Source organism: Chrysemys picta, chromosome 5, assembly GCF_011386835.1.
Source record: "Chrysemys picta bellii isolate R12L10 chromosome 5, ASM1138683v2, whole genome shotgun sequence".
Taxonomy (NCBI): Eukaryota; Metazoa; Chordata; order Testudines; family Emydidae; genus Chrysemys; species Chrysemys picta.
Genome location: NC_088795.1, coordinates 81,810,544 through 81,826,677, shown reverse-complemented (window position 1 = coordinate 81,826,677; position 16,134 = coordinate 81,810,544). Strand labels below are relative to the sequence as shown.

General features: G+C 45.2%; 1 protein-coding gene across 6 annotated transcripts in view; it reads left to right on the top strand.

The window, feature by feature from the left end:
* Positions 1 to 16,134, top strand: part of ACSL1 (acyl-CoA synthetase long chain family member 1) — a 78,872-nt gene that overhangs the window by 14,979 nt on the left and 47,759 nt on the right. For 2 of the 6 annotated variants that reach the window (XM_065596788.1, XM_065596787.1), the window contains exon 1: positions 5,565 to 5,714. The exons of 2 other annotated variants lie outside the window; for them this stretch is intronic. The gene's annotated coding sequence lies outside the window, so the exon portion shown is untranslated. Of the gene's footprint in view, positions 1 to 5,538; positions 5,715 to 16,134 lie in introns of those variants that run through there. 2 more of the 6 variants (XM_005281979.4, XM_024105332.3) reach the window with 2 other exon arrangements.

Below are 16,134 nucleotides of genomic sequence, written 5' to 3'. Positions count from 1 at the left end.
GGCCCGGGACAGCGAACCGCGGCGAGTGGGGGCTGCGATCAGCCGAACCTGCCGCGTCAGCAGGTAAATAAATTGGCCCGGCCCGCCAGGGTCCTTACCCTGGCGAGCCGCGTGCCAAACGTTGCCGACCCCTACACTAGATGAACCTAATGGTCCCTTCTGGCCATAAAATCTATAAATCTATGAACCACATAACATGAAAGTCAGTGAAATGACAAGGTAACATACAGAGGAGCAAGGGGCTATCTATTTATTATGCTATAGAAGTAATTCCTAGGAAATATTTTTCAAATCACCACACATCCTCATCATACAATTGTAAGCCTCAAGATAGATTTGTAGTCTCTACAAAGAGAAGTCCTTCCAGCATTTTGTAAAAGACTACAGATATGTATGTAAGGAAAACATTTAAGATGGGCCTTAACCCTAAACCAGTCTCAGGTAAAAACCCTGACAACACCCATGAAACACAGTGCACACAAGACTAGAAACGATTAGAAAAGCCATGGCAATCTACAATATACATACATAGTATGACTTCATAAAATTTAGGCTGAAGTTTCCCAAATTCAGTGGGCTGCTCAAGTATTCAGATAAAGCAAAGCCGTAACAATGATCTTGTAACAAAGATCATTAAAATAACTCTGGCTCACTCACAGTTCCTCCAGCTATCACATACTTTCCATACTGCTCCAGAATGCAGACAGAACATGTAATGTTTAGGATTGGGAACTGTCATTAAGTATGGTTCCTTGACAAAGTTTGACAGTAGGTAACAGACTGCTCTCCTCCACAAAATTTGCATTTTCAAAGGATGATGCTAAATTATTTTACTCCCTCTCTCTCATTTGTAACAAGGTCCACAAATCTTTTACATTGGGTATCTGCTCTAGTAAACTTGGAGGCAGACCAAACCTGTCTGTCAGTCACTGGCAGGAGAGGTAAGAGGTATTTCTCTGAGAAACTGCCAGTTTTTCATTTGCCTCATCATCTTCACGCTGGCAGACCAGCTTCTGCCTGCTGCAGAGCAAACTTAAAAAAGAAAAAAAAATGGTTTAAAATTATCAGGCTGTTAAGGTCTGTCTTTATCAGCAGTGGGGAGAAAGGGAATCCCTTTGGTCACTGGGACTCTCCGTGCCCCCTGCTCACCCATACAGAGTGGTTTGGTGGAGAAGAAGAGGGAAAGCCAGATGCTGCATCTCCTGCACCTCCCTGTGAATTGAGTGGCTGGCTCGCTGGGGATCTGTGCCTGTTCTTCTGGGGAGACCCAGGCCACCTCAAATGCTCAGGCACTTGAGCCCACTTCCCTTCCAGAGCAAGAGAGCTCCCAAGAAGCAGTTGGCAGCACCTTAGCACCCACGGGCTGGCACAGCACAGGAGGCAGTCCTGAGAGCAGTGGCTCCCCCATGCAGAGGTGTGTGGGGTGAAGCACAGTATCAAAAGGCCAGGGAAGCTTCCTGCCCATCTGCTAATGCCTGTGCTTACCGCACCAACTGTTGACTGCAGAGCAGCTCCCCAGCCCCTCTTCTGCAGCTGCTGCAGTGATAGGGAGCTACGGACAGGGGTCTAGAGTAAACTAAGGAGAGTCTGGTAAGGGACCTTTGTGCACAACCTCTCCCTCCATTACACAGCACCCCTCCTCCCCCACCCAACTAGTCTTTCAGTGGCTCAGGGCTACTCCCTGAGCCACTGATTGCCAGCAGTATCAGCTAAGTGCTGTTTCCCAGTGCAGTAAGTGGGCTAAAGACTCCTGTTGAACCTCCTGGGTTGGAGCCTTGGTGCTCCTGGGATGGGGTCAGCCTGTACCCAGCCCACATCCAGGAATCTTCCTTGAACAAACTGTGGGAGCCTAGAAAGCCCACTTCAGTCCAGCACAAGCTCCAGTATGACACCTCCCCCTTTCTCGGGGTGAGAAAGCTGCTTGAAAGAGTAATCACAAAGTTCCCCTCACCTCCCCAAAGGACTCTGTCTGAACTTTCTCTTCCCATCTGAGCAGAAGAAGGAGGGTCAATGAAGAGTTAAGAAACGGACATTCAGACCCCTGTGACACCCCAATAAAAAGCTCTAAGGAAACAAAAAGAGCCCTTTCTGCTCCCATTTATCTTTTTGAAGACTGATTCAGGGGAGTCCTCTAGGAGGTGCTCTCAGAGGAACAGAGGGAAATTGTTTCCCTCAAGCCACAGAAATCTGCAGATTGCAGCTGAGCAGGTATTCCTCAGTGCATGGTTCCTGACTCACCCTCATAGTGTGCATATGGGAGATAATCCTCAGTACCAGGTTCCCCCTCATGAAGTACAACATGACAACATCCTGGGGTACAACATGTAAAATTAAGTGTTGCTCCTTGAGGAACAGGAGGAGTTTGGCTTGGTAGACAGCCATCCTAGATCTCCTACAAATGAGAGTAATATGGAGGAAATGAGGCCGATATTCCATATTGTTCTTAGTTCCTCCTGCCCCCAGGTCCCCAAAAAAGCCATAAGGCTACAGAGCAGTTCTCTACTTCAAGTATTACAACAGATCCATGAAGAAATCAAAATTCAAGATGGAGACCTTAACATCCTCACTAGCTGCCATCATCAAAGGGGACTGTATGACATCAATAGATTTGAAGGATGCCTCTTTCCAGATCCTAATTTGACAGTCTCACAAATGCTTCCTGTGCTTTGTTCTTGAAACACAACAGTACCAGTGCAGGTCCTTACCCTTTGGTTTAGCAACTGCACCACAAGTAGTGATACTACTAATAGCTGCTTTCAGACAGGAAGGGTCCATGTCTACCATTTCCTGTGTAATCTCCTTATCGAGCCTCATCCAGACTCAAAATCATAGATGGTACCATTCAGGTGATAAGGATGCTGCCAAGCTATGGTTTGGGACAAAGTCAGTTAACACCATCTCAGCAGATTCCCCATCTCAGAGTGGAGATGGGCACTGTCCTCTACAAAGGTTTTTTTTTTTTCAGGAAAAACAGGAGAAGCTGAGGAATCTTATTCAAACAGTCTGCCTTTCAAGGGAAGTACCCATTATTCACTTGTGTCAATTCTGGGATCAGTGTCCTCTTGTGTGAGCCTGTGCTTGCATGAGGTTGCTACAGAGCTTCCTCTTGTGTCTCCCCAGGAGGATTCTCAAGTCATTCAGATGGTGGATGAGTCTAAGGAGATTCAAGTCAGGCTTTCCAATAGGTGAACTAGTCAGGACAGTTATCACCACAGATGCAAGCATGGAGACATGGGTGTCCATGTGGGATTGAATACTGTCCAAGAGATCTGATCCAAACAAGATGAACAAGCACAGAAAAACCTGGAGAGAGGTTAGGGCAATCCAATATGGTCTCAAGGCTCTTCTCCCATATCTAGACTCCCCTCGTGTGCTGATTATGCCAGACAAATTCTCAGTCAGGTCATATGTGAATACACAAAGGGGAACAATATCTATAGTTCTTCAAGGAGAAGCTCACCTCCTGATGACTTGGGCAGCAGAAAATGTGCAATTAAATTCACTCCATTCACATCCAAGGGAAAAATGAAAGTTACAGTCGACTGGCTCAGCAGGCAAAAATTAGATCATCCAGAATGGGAATCTACACTGGGATGTGTTACATCTCCTGATAAAGGAATTCAGTCTCCTAATGATAGATCTGTTTGCTTTCCACCTGAATCACAGGGTTTCAATGTTCACTTACCAGTGGGATCAGAAGGCTTAGGCAGGGCTCCTCTACATCACTCTCCCACATCAACTAAACCAGATATGAATCCAAGCCTCTAGGCTGATCTATTTACATAGTACCAGACTCCAAACCGATTCCTTGCCATGTTAATCTGAAGTGCATGGTCATCACAACCATATTTAATGGTGTAGTTCAACAGTATCCTTATCAGTTCCTCTCTATAACTCGTCCCTTTTGATATTGTGAGGTTTACATTGTGGTATTGTGACTTGGCATCAGTATGACAGATTACAATGCTTAAAATGCCATAACTGCATACAAATGCTATCACATTGTGATTCTTTATTGCGAGATGATGAAGTTTTGCAGGCTGTGAAAGTGAATTTGGAATCCATGAATGTCCTGTAACCACTGGCATGTGTTTATCTTCAGGAAGTCTGAATAATACAAGAAAATCCACCATGGATGGCAACTTTATGGACTCCTCCAGAAACAAATCTAGATGTCTGATAAACTCATTTATAATCTTTACCTCAATTTCTTTATCTGTGAGATGCTGAGTGTCTCCTGTGTGGCTGATCTCTCTCAGCTCCCACAGAGGACGCATTGAGTACTTTGTAAAACCAGGCCCTTATTTTCCAACCACTCTGACTAAAGACGTGGATGAAATGATGGTGGATTTTTACAGCGGTCTTACACTTGCACCGCCAGGGAACAATTTTTGTACTAATTACTTGATGCTTGTTTGTAAAATCTAACACTGCAGAAAAATGCACATGACATTGGTCACTGTGGTTTCAGTCTTTAATCCCATGTTTAACCTTCTGAACAGCCACTATCACATTTCTGTTCTTTCTGTGCAAATTTGACTGGATTTACAAAAATTCCTTTCTGCTCATTAAAGTGTGACCTGCTTCTGTATTTTTGGTATTATTTTCCCAGACATCTTCCTTTCCTAATATAAATATTAGTCTGTTTACTATACTAATGTAACATAGATTATACTGACCTAAAAGTGTCTATAAAGTTACAAAGGTGAGAGGGAAAGTGAATCACTGTTTGGGGGGAAGTAGGGCGCTGTTAGTCATAGAAACAGACCTCCCCAGCTATGGTCCAGTTAGGAGCAGTGAAACCGTGAACCCAGATTTGTGGATATGATGTGTACTTGGGCAGAGGAGAAGAAACCTCAGAGACAGTTATGTATCTGGACTGATGACGAGTGACACTGGTTTAAAGAAGAACAGGAGTACTTGTGGCACCTTAGAGACTAACAAATTTATTAGAGCATAAGCTTTCGTGGACTACAGCCCACTTCTTCGGATATGCATATGCATCCGAAGAAGTGGGCTGTAGTCCACGAAAGCTTATGCTCTAATAAATTTGTTAGTCTCTAAGGTGCCACAAGTACTCCTGTTCTTCTTTTTGCGGATACAGACTAACACGGCTGCTACTCTGAAACCTGACACTAGTTTGTTCCTTTTAGATCTCTTCACCCCGTTTCCCCGCCGTTGGAACAAGAGCCTTCTTTGCAATGCCCTGTTTCTGGAATAGCTTTTTGTCTGTCTCCGCCACCCTCCGTTTTCAAAGCTCAGCTGTACAAATGCATTCTCTCCCTCCCCCATACCTCTTCCTTTTTCCTCTCTCGCTGCCAGTTAACTCTGAACCTGAGCAAACAGATCTTGGCCCACCTCTAACGCCGCCTGGGGTCCCGTTTAATTCCGGGAAGCACTGGGAACTGGGCTCGCTCTGTGCAGGACGCTGCTGGGCCCGGGAATTGTGCCCCCCTCCGCCACTCTGATCTCGCTGTTTACTTGCCTTCGGCCACACCCTGCTGCCTTGCTATTGGCCCGCGGCGGCTCGGCTCCCCCGCAGCCCTAGCGCCCGCTGGCTCCGGGGGCAGAGAGGGGCGGGCGCGGCGCACACGCACTACGCCGCTCCGGCGGCGGCTTGTGGGGGCGGCTTAAATAGGGCGGGCCAGGCGCCGGCGTTGCACTGTCAGTGTGGAGGGGGCTGGTCGTCAGTGCTGCAGCTGCTAGGCCGGGTGGTGAGTGAGGCGGGGGCGCCGCGGGCGCGTTGCTCCCTGTGGGGGTGTTCGGGGAGGGGGCTCCGCTCTGTGGGGCGAGCGAGCTGCCGCCTGGGCTCCTCCCGGGCCGCGGAGGCGCAATGGGGCGATGCCTGCTCCGTCCTCTGCCCTCCCGCAGCACGCCAGCAAGGGGCCGGCAGAGCCCCCGGGGCTGCGGTTGTTCTGCCTCCTGCCCGGGGCCTCTTGGGCGCTCCGCAGCTAATCGCTCTCGGTGACACGCCGCTGTCTGTGTCCAGCCCGCCGGGTGCCGGGAGGAGAGCGGGCTGTCCGGCACACCAGGAACCTGGGGGTCTGGCAGGGGCCTCAGCCCGAAGCTGCTGTGGCTGATCAGATGGCTTGAAAACCTCCTCTCCATTTCCGTGGGTTAGGGATGCGCCAATACGGGAGGCTAATGGGCTGACAAAACCCTCCATCCCTGTGTCTCTGCGTGGTGACTGGGAAAACAGGCTCTGTACTCTTGGCTTCATGGATTCACTGCAGAACAGTTCATGTTGTGCTATGCACCACAAGAGCATGCACTCCACAAGCAAAACCTGCATTAGTGTGAACAAAAGAGCACAAGTCTTGTGGGAGGGCTCTTGGGTCTAGTTTTCTAGAGCAGTGTTTCTCAACAACTGGTCTGTGGACCAGTGCGAGTCCCTGGGATCTCCGTGACACAGTTCAGGAAGGCAGCAAGCTGGTCCCCGATATCAAAAAGGTTGAGAAATGCTGTTCTAGAGGGTGAACTGCTGAACTTCTATAATAGAAGCTACAGATACACCTCTACCCTAATACAACGTGACCTGAGATAATGCGGTAAAGCAGTGCTCTGGGTGGGGCGGGGCTGTGCACTGTGGTGGATCAAACCAAGTTCCATATAACGTGGTTTCACCTATAACGCAGTAAGATTTTTTTTTTGGCTCCTGAGGACCGCGTTCTATTGAGGTAGAGGTGTATAGGCCCAGGTGTGGTGGTGAGTTTAGTGAAAACTGCCTAGTGATCCTGCTGAATTGGGATCTCAGAAGTCACATCTAATTCAACAACCTCTGCTTAGTGCTAAGAAATGGTAGACTTGTACAGTTCAATGCTATGCTGTATTGTACTACTGGGGTTATAGTTTTGTGAGACTTCCCTTGTTTAAAGGAACACTAGAATTAACCCTCTAAGCATTGTAACATTGTTACTTTTTAATATGTTACCGAAGTGTGCTCCTCAGACATCTGTGCCTCTTCAGTTAAGTAAAAACTGGACTGGCCAGTTTTGTTTCTCTGGGTCTTATATACAACAACAGTGATACTTGATCAGAGGTCCCATGCAGGCTTTCAAATCCAATCTGAGGCTGTTCTTGTGGTAAAGCTAAGGAAAGCATTAGACCTAAACCATGTAAACTGAAGTTTTTTCACCAGACTAAGTGGCATTTGTTTCTGCAGGTCTAGTTCTCCCTCCTTTCAATGACTGAATAGAAACTCTACTCCAAAGGGATGCTGTCAGGTCAAACTGGCTTGAAGTTTTATAATTAAAGCTGAAACCTCTTAGACTAATGCCTTTCTTTGTTAAATGTTGGTTGAGGAAAAACTGTTTAAACACATCTTTTTCTGAAGGGTCTATAGTCCAAATGTTGTGGTGTTACTGTAATGCCGTAGTTCTCAACATGCGGCCCAATTAGCACACAGCTGTAGCCCAACTGTGTGCTGAAGGCCATGGGCTGCCTGGTGGGCCCTGCAGGGTGTGGTGGGGTTGAGGTCATGGGCTGGCCCCACCGAGGGTCTGGTGGTGTCCAGTGTCCCTGCAGCAGGGCCTGCCACCCAGGGCTCCACTCCTGGCCTCGCTTTGTGGAGGGGTCTCTGAGCGGGAGGCATTGGACATAGGAGTCAGTGGGGGAGGTGGGCTGTGGTTCTCAACCTGTGGCCCAGGTAACACATTGTGGGCTGCATATAGGTTGAGAGCCACTGCTGTAATGTATTAGAGCCAGAAAGTGAAACTGACTACTCTAATATCAGGGCCTGACTCTGATTCATCTTTAAGTTGATGTAACTCTCAGGACCTCTGTGTGCAAGCTAAAACAACTGATACATTTAAGAAAGTAAATAGCATGATAAAGGTAACTAGATGCCTTTTTAAAATGGTTTTAATAATGCTACCAATAATACAGCTAAGAATTTAACACTTGTACAGTTCATACATCACACATAAGGGACAGGCAATAAACAGTCAAAGGTACAGTCTCTTAATACAGAATAAGGAAAATTAGCTTTTTAAAGGCTTCATATTAAGTTGAAGCCACTAGTTTTTAAACATTCTACCCTTTTCAGAAATCTCTCATTATGGTTTATTAATTCTTAAGGGCTACTAAGTTTGGTTAATCTAGAATAACTTCTTGTAGGACTGTTTTTGTTTTTGAAAGGACAAACAAAATATCATCAAATGTCAGTGTTCAACAAGAATGTGTAATCACAGCACTCAAAGCTGTATTTACTGAATTTCAAAGGAGAACTTATGGGCAATCATGCATATTTGGAGAATTGGGTCCAAAGGGGTGTCTGCAACATAGGCGTCTGGTGCAGGGTAGAGTCCAAGATGCAGTGGTTGGATCCTATGATAGGGCTTGATAAGGCAGTTACTTTAGACCTGAACCTTTCCTATCTACTTTTCCATACCTAGTTTGGAAAACTGTTCGAAAATGGCTTTAGCAAGCTTTCCCCTGGCTTACACGGTTCAGGCAAAGCAGTCTCTAAACCTGTTCTTAACCAGTTAACTAATGTTAATATATTTGTAATCTGGCTGGGGGCATACTCTTGAAGTGGCTTGGCAAGAAATTTTGGACCCTGATATGCTTTAGGTTCCACAGGAGTGCATCAAGTACACAGGCACACTTAAAAAACCTCTCCTTGCAAACAATAGTACAGGTTGTCCAAATAGCTTCTTTTAATGTTCCAATTAAGCATATAATGTGGCTCTGTCTAGAGCTGTGCTGTTTGCCTTGCAAGTGTCAACTGCCAGAGTTGTCATGACTTCTCAGTCTCTGAAAAGCAGCACATGCTTATTCTCAATTAAGGAAATGTTCAGACCCTGTCTGGTTGGGGGGGGGGGGGGGAATAAAGCTTACTAGTTAGTTAGTAACAGTAGGGGGCCATTTAGGGATCTGGGGCAAAAAAAAAAAATCTGTCAGGGACCGTACTTGGTCCTGCTGTGAAGGCAGGGGACTGGACTCGATCTTTCAAGGTCCGTTCCAGTTCTATGAGATAGGTATATCTCCATATTTAAAAAAAAAAAGCACACACTCAAGAGTATGAGCAAACAACGTGAATGAGTATTCCTTGACAAGTGCCGTGAATAAACTAAATCTAAAAATGTTAAACTTGTGCATTTGGAACTTATTTTGCAACTATAAACCAACAAATGTTAGGTTGGATCTGGGTCATAAATTTCATAAAGCAAAAAGTTGCTGGGTTTTGTATTTGTCCTGGAAGTAAGATTGATATTACTGCAAAGCAAAACTAGTCCTTCAAAAGGGAAGGAGTGAGATGACTTTATAGTCATCTTAAGCAAATTTTCTGCTTTTTGAATAAACTTAAGTCTACCTATCTGGTTGCATCACAAGGTATGAATTACTAAATGGAAAAATTTCACTTAAAACTCTGCTCCTAGGGAATGTGTGCTGTTATTGGGGGACTCCTTTGTAAACTACTTCCAGCATTGGAAAACCACAAACTTTGCTGTGTGGATTTTGTTTTGGTTTTTTTTGGGGTGGGTTGTGTGGGAATTGACATGTTTCATATTATAAACTAATTGGAGTGTTTAATGACTAACAATCAGTGGACACACTAATGAGAGAGTTGTCTACTATCAATGGCAAATATCAAGAGCGTATGATAGTATTGGGCCAAAATCGGTGCTAGCACTTAATGGATTTTTCTGTCCCTGCTCATAAGTACACTTCAGTGAAGCATGTGGCTGACTCTACTAATTCTTCGCTAGTCTGTTTCTTAAACTTTATTTTCTCTACCTGTGTTCTACAAGCAAGCATTCTGGCCAATGAAGCTATATTGTTTGAGAATCTAGGTCCATGGGCCTCTGGCTGGCTGCCATGTTCTATTTTCTAAAATGTAGTCCAAACAAATGAAAATTTTTTTGGTATGTTGCATGTAACTGATTGCTATAGCTCCCACAAGCATGTTATGCTATCTCAAATGGGAGAAGTGGTATGCCCAGTTACGAATGGGAGAGGTGTTCCATGAGAATTTCCTTAAGACATGGTCCATACTGTGGGGAAAAACTTATGCCCTGCTGCACTGCTCTGATCACTTCTTTAGACTACTCCTCTGAGGCAGGGAGGGGAAGGGGCTTGCAGTTTTCCAGCCCGGCCTGACCTGTCAAAATTGGTTCTCTTCACAACACTAAGTACTATACCCTTAGTTGCTACATTAAATGATGGGTGTCAGTTTGTCTTCAAATGACAAGCGATGGTCCTTTTAATTGAAGTTTAAAAAAAAAAAAGCCTACTAGATGTGTGTTTTGTTTGTTTTTCCTCATAAGCCACCTGTATTAGAGCTTGTCTATCACTGGCTGAAAATAGTTTCCTTACCAGAAAGCAAAAAAAATTATACTTGGAGCCAAGACACTCTTGGTGACTGATTTTTTTTTCCAATAGAGTGATAATTTCTGATAGCTTAAGGCCCTGTTCTGCAAACACTTCCACACAGTCCTGTGGAGGGGAGAGAGGCTTGCAGGACAAAGCATTTAGGCTCTTTCTGCATGAGCTGCAGTCCTTAAGTCCAGAACCCTTAACATAAGAATGGCCATGAGGGGTCAGACCAATGGTCCATCTAGCCCAGTATCCTGTCTTCTGGCAGTGACCATTGCCAATGCCAGGTACTTTGGCAGAAATGAACAGAATGGGCAATTATTGAGTGATCATTCCCTCTTCTCCACGCCCAGCTTCTGACAGTCAAAGGCTAGGGACACCATGAACATTGGGTTGCATCCTTGACCATCTTAGCTAATGTATTTTTTTTAAATCACATTGCTCCCACAATAAAAGGTTTTGGCATCTGCATGTTAAGCTGTAGCAATAGATTAGTGGAAAGGAATTTCTTCTGGCTTAATGCAAGCTACTTTTACACTTGTTGCAGGTGATTTAAAAGGAACTGCAGTATAGTGTCTTAGGGTTTGTCTACACTGGCACTTTACAGTGCTGCAACTTTCTTGCTCAGGGGTGTGGAAAAACGCCCCTCCGAGCGCAGTACATTTCAGCACTGTAAAATGCCAGTGTAGACAGTGCACCAGCACTGGGACCTATTCCCCTTGTAGAGGTGGGTTTTTTAATAGCTGGTGCCGCAACTACACAGCCGTGTTAAAGCGCTGTCGCAGCAGCGCTTTAACATTGCTAGTGAAGACATGCCCTTAGTCCTGAGATAAGGGACTCATTGAGTTCTTTTACATAAAGAGGCAATTTGTAGACCTGATTCTTGTAATTCTATTCAAGGAGTGAGAGTAAGGGTTGTGAACCCAGTCACTTCCAATAAGGTACTTACTGAGCTCCTTGTTCTAATCTTGAATGTTTTAGCAGTATCTATTTATCTGTTGCATTGTGACTTTATTCTAAGGATTGGAGTTTAAATGCCTGAACGCTAGTTCCTTGTGACATGATCTAAATTGAACTTGCCTGACTCTTTCTTAACCTTTCTGAGATTGCGGGTGACTGTGAATAAGAAACTAATTCTTGCGTTGTCTTTCTTTCATCATTCAGAAGGTATATGATGACTTTACATGCATACTGAGCAGGATTTTCCTGGAACTATCAGAATGAGTAAAATAACATGATTTTGTCAGTTATGCTGCTGATGACACCGGGAAAGTGCTTCTGTGTATGACCAGCAATAAGCTTCTGCAGAACGATGCCCATCTTGGGTGCTTTTTGTGAACGAACCTACTGCAAACAGAGAAGCTGGGGTGTTGCTGCACACTTCAGTAGAAAGTTGTAGACGTGCTGATTCTAATTTGAATGATAGGCTTAAACCTCACTTCTGAGACGGCACAAGCACTCACAATTAGCTTCCTACTGATTATGGAGGTGAGAACAATTGAGTGAGTGGTCCAATATATCCAGAAGTGGGTAGGTCTCAGTCTAATATTAAAGCAACTGGTTATAATAAGTTACACAATCTTAATATGTGGTGCTACCCAGCTTCACCTACAATAATCTAACTCTTAAAAGATGATTGGGCAGAGTCTTGTCACGGACTTGAGAACTTAATGTTCAATTCAGCATGCCCTCAAGTTACCTTTTGGACACTATTCTGACTATAAAATACAGCTGCTGTTCCCATTAACTTCTAAAGGAATTAGCCATACATTTGAGGGCAGAATTGAGTGCCCACCTAGAATGTACTTCCTAGATGTGCTTCTGTATGAAGACTGCTGAGAAATGCTCTAATGCTCAACGTGCTTGCCGTTTGCAGGGTAGAAAGAGAAAATTATCTTAAGCGCTTGATCAAATTCACTCTGCTGCAAGGGCAGGTTATAGACTTTATTAGGAACACTTAGGGCTTGTCTACACTTTCCAGAGGATTGATACTGTGGCGATCAATGCATCAGTGTTCTAGTGAAGACCCACTAAATTGACCGCTGATTGCTCTCCCGTCGACTCCTGTACTCTACCAGATCAAGAAGAGTAAGGGGAGTCTATTGGAGAGTGTTTCCCTTCGACGTTGTGCAGTGTGGACCCTGCAGTAAGTAGTTGATCTAAGCTACATCAGTTTGAGTTACACTATTCGCGTAACTCAAATTGCATAGCTTAGATTGACTTTTCCATTTAGTGTAGACAAGGCCGCAGAAGGTCATATGAGACTGACGGATCAGATTTTCAGGCACAGTGTAGCAACCCTAGATCACTAGAAGAATCTGGCTGTAGAATCAGTATAACTAGTCTTGGGAAGTTTACACTAGCACAATGGGTTTCAACCCTTTTTCAAATGGAGATGCCAAACCCTTTTGGAAATTCAACCTCTGGTCTGTGGACCCTGATCATAGCATTCTTGGACTGAAAACTGACTGAACAGAATTCAACTAACAAGTTCGGCCCTGCATTTGACACACCGTGAGTAGGTGCTAAACTGTGGGCTTCTATGATAACTATAACACTTCTGGGTTTTGACTTGTAGGTGGGGGTACTCACATACTTTGGATTGATCAGAAAAACAGAAAGCCCTTTTCTGGGATCTGAAACTTTATTTTCTATGCCCTGGAACTGAAAGCTTTCTGTCTCTCTGCCTCTCACCTTTTGGTCCACAGACTGAAAACAGCTGCACTAGCTCTAATGGCATGGAGCAGTACAGCAGCTTCTATGCCTTCTGCTTTCTGTTGCTTGTGTGAGGGTGGCTGGGCTTCCTTTAGCTCTTGTTGCTGTTTTTTGTTTAAGCCCTTCGAGGCCACAGGCTACCAATGTAAGTTGATCAGCCTTTACTAGGGGTATGTCTAAACTATGAAGACTATACCAGCATAGCTATGTTGCTGGAGCTATGGCTGGCAGGATCCTGTAGAAGACAGCCTACAGCAATGGAGGGGGTTTTCCTGTTGGTGTAGGAACACCACCTTTCCAAACAGCAGTAGCTATGTGGATGGAAGCACCCTTCCATTGGCATAAGTGCATCTACATTGGGGGCTAGGTTGGTATAGCTACGTCAGATGGTGTGGATTTTTCACACACCTGACTAATGTAGCTATGTTAGCTGGTAACTTCTCTATATAGACCAGACCTCTGCCTGGGTGGGAGGAGATCAGGAAAACTTGCTTTCATAAGTGCTAGATAAATTACCTAGACTAAACTTAAATCTGTCTGCTTCATATTAGAAGGACCATCTCTCAAGTGGGTATCCGTTTCTGCAGCAGCACCCTCTCCTGTGCTGTGGTTTCATACTTGGCTGGGATGAGGTTCTAGACTGGGTCTCTTCCCCATTCAGGCTTTTAGACTTGGGTACTACAAGAAGATCCCCTGGTAATTATGTACAGCAACATGCACCAGTAAAAAGGGAAGAAATTCTAATGAATTGATGGCAATCCAGGTGCCTCACAGTACACTTAATGTAATAGGAATGACCCACTCAGACATAAGCATAGTCTGGTAACTTTGAGGGCTCGGGCCACTTTCCAAATGATGGGAGAGGGGAAATCTTAGCAGATATGACTCATTTTGTAGGAGGTAGCAATGGCAATCAAACTAGAGCAAGTTTCCATAGTACTAGTCACTGAAACTTTCTTTAGTGCCAGACTCTCTCAACCCCTTTGCTAACTGTCTTGCTAAATCTAAATGTTTGGCTATGTGTACAGTACAGATTACATTGGTGTAAGTTATGTTGCTCAAGTGTGAATAAGCCGCCACCCCCCCCCCCCCACGAGTGACATAAGTCAAGCTGACCTAAGTGCCAGTGTGTATATCACTGTCAGTGGGAGAGCTTCTCCCACCAACATAGCTGCCCCTGCTAGCGGGAGCTGGAGTAACAAAGTCAACGGGAAAGAGCTCTCCCATCAGCTGAGTGTCTGCACTAGCAGCACTACAGTGGTGCAGCTGTGCTGCTGTAAGCTCTCATAATGTAGCCATGGCCTTTGGGTGGAGAGAGAAACTATTGGTTCTTGGGTTTTCTCTCTGCAATAGAGAAGCTGACTGCTACTCTCCTGTTTTCTTCCGTTGCACTCGAATGATGTCTGGTTACTGATAGACAATAGGGGAGCTTTTAGCCCTCTGTAAATAGATGATTGTACACCATGAGTGGGAGGAGCAATGAATAGCAGTATCTTGCCAATTTGGCTTACTGCCTCAAATGATACTGTCCTTGCTGTAAAGATCAGTCTCATATGCTGTGCTCGTTACTTGTGTCAGAAGGGAGCTTTGCCTGGGTGGCACAAAAGATTTTAACAGAACTGATATGAAGAGCTCAGAAGGACACTTTCCCAAATGGAAAGTCAACTCTGCATGTCAGTATTTGGAAATTAATGCTGTTTGTCTAAAGTTAGGTATATTACTGAGTCTCTTTTAAAAAGAGTAACATGAGAAAAGATCTAACCTCTTTTCTTTCTGCCAAAAAAACCCACTGCAAAACTAGCTGCTAATCTTGGTCAGGGTACAGTGTAAACTTCTTAATACTGGCTACTTTATGCAAGAGTTAGTTTTCATATATAATCTGTCTCCAGGTGCATCTCTACATGCTCATCAGTTTGAGCATCACAAGCTCTTATGCTCCAGGGAGTGAGAATCTGCTTCCTTTATGGCAGAGGTTATCAATCTTTTTCTGTCTGATGATCCCACAACATGCTATAAAAACTCCATGGCCCACCTGTGCCACAATAACTGATTTTCTGCATATAAAAGCCAGGGCTGGAGTTAGGGGATATCAAGCAAGGCAATTACCTAGGCCCCCATGCCACAGGGGGCCCCCACAAAGCTACATTGCTACAGGCTTCAGCTTTAGCCCCAGGTGGCAAGGCTCAGGGACCGTGGTGCTTTGGCTTTCTGCCCTGGGCCCCAGTGAGTTTAATGCTGGCCCTCCTTGGAGGCCCACCTGAAACCTGCTAGAGGCCCCCTACAGGGCCCTGGACCCCTGGTTGAGAACCACTGCTTTAGGGTGTACTGCTATGCCTTCCATTCTACAAGGAATGGTGCTGCCCGCTACTCCTGTCATGTCTGAAGGTTGTCCTGCATGTCACATTACATTCTCTGCAATTCAGATAGTATCAGGATAACAAACAAACATAGGTCTCCAGCTTGCTAAAAGAGCAGTACTACTAAATGAGTCACCTGGTCTTGCTGACTTTCCAGCACAATTTAACCTTGATAGCAGTGTGCTAGACCTGCTGATGACCAATAGATAGGGGCTCTCATCTCTAAGCAAACAGATGAAGGTTTGAGGCTGTCATGCAACAAAAGCAAGTGATCAGCCAGCTTTTGCCTTGCCTATTTAAGAGCTGGAAAAAATTGAATAGAGTTCTTAAGGAGGGATTTGGAGATGAGGATCAGGCCTGCCCTGTTAGGGTTGGGTGTGGAGTCCAGACATGAGTAGATTGTATGGAAGGTGTCACAATAAAAGGAGGAGACCTGCATCTTATGGAGATGCTGACTTGCTCATCTCAATGAGCCTAAGTTTGGCTGACATAGGGCCCTGTAGAAAAGGGCCAGGAGCTAAAGAATATGTCTACACTGGGGGTTGGGGGTGAGGTAGGGAGACCTTTCAGCAGCAAGTTTCTGTGCCCAGGCCAACTAAGTTGGACTCATAGGCCTTGCATTATGGGGCTAAAAATAGAAGTGTAGATGTTCCCCCTTGGATGGAGCCTGGGCTCTGAGGCCTCCCCCACACCACCTTGCTGCGTTTCAGTGCTCAGGCTGAGTCAGTTGATCGTGTGTGTGTGT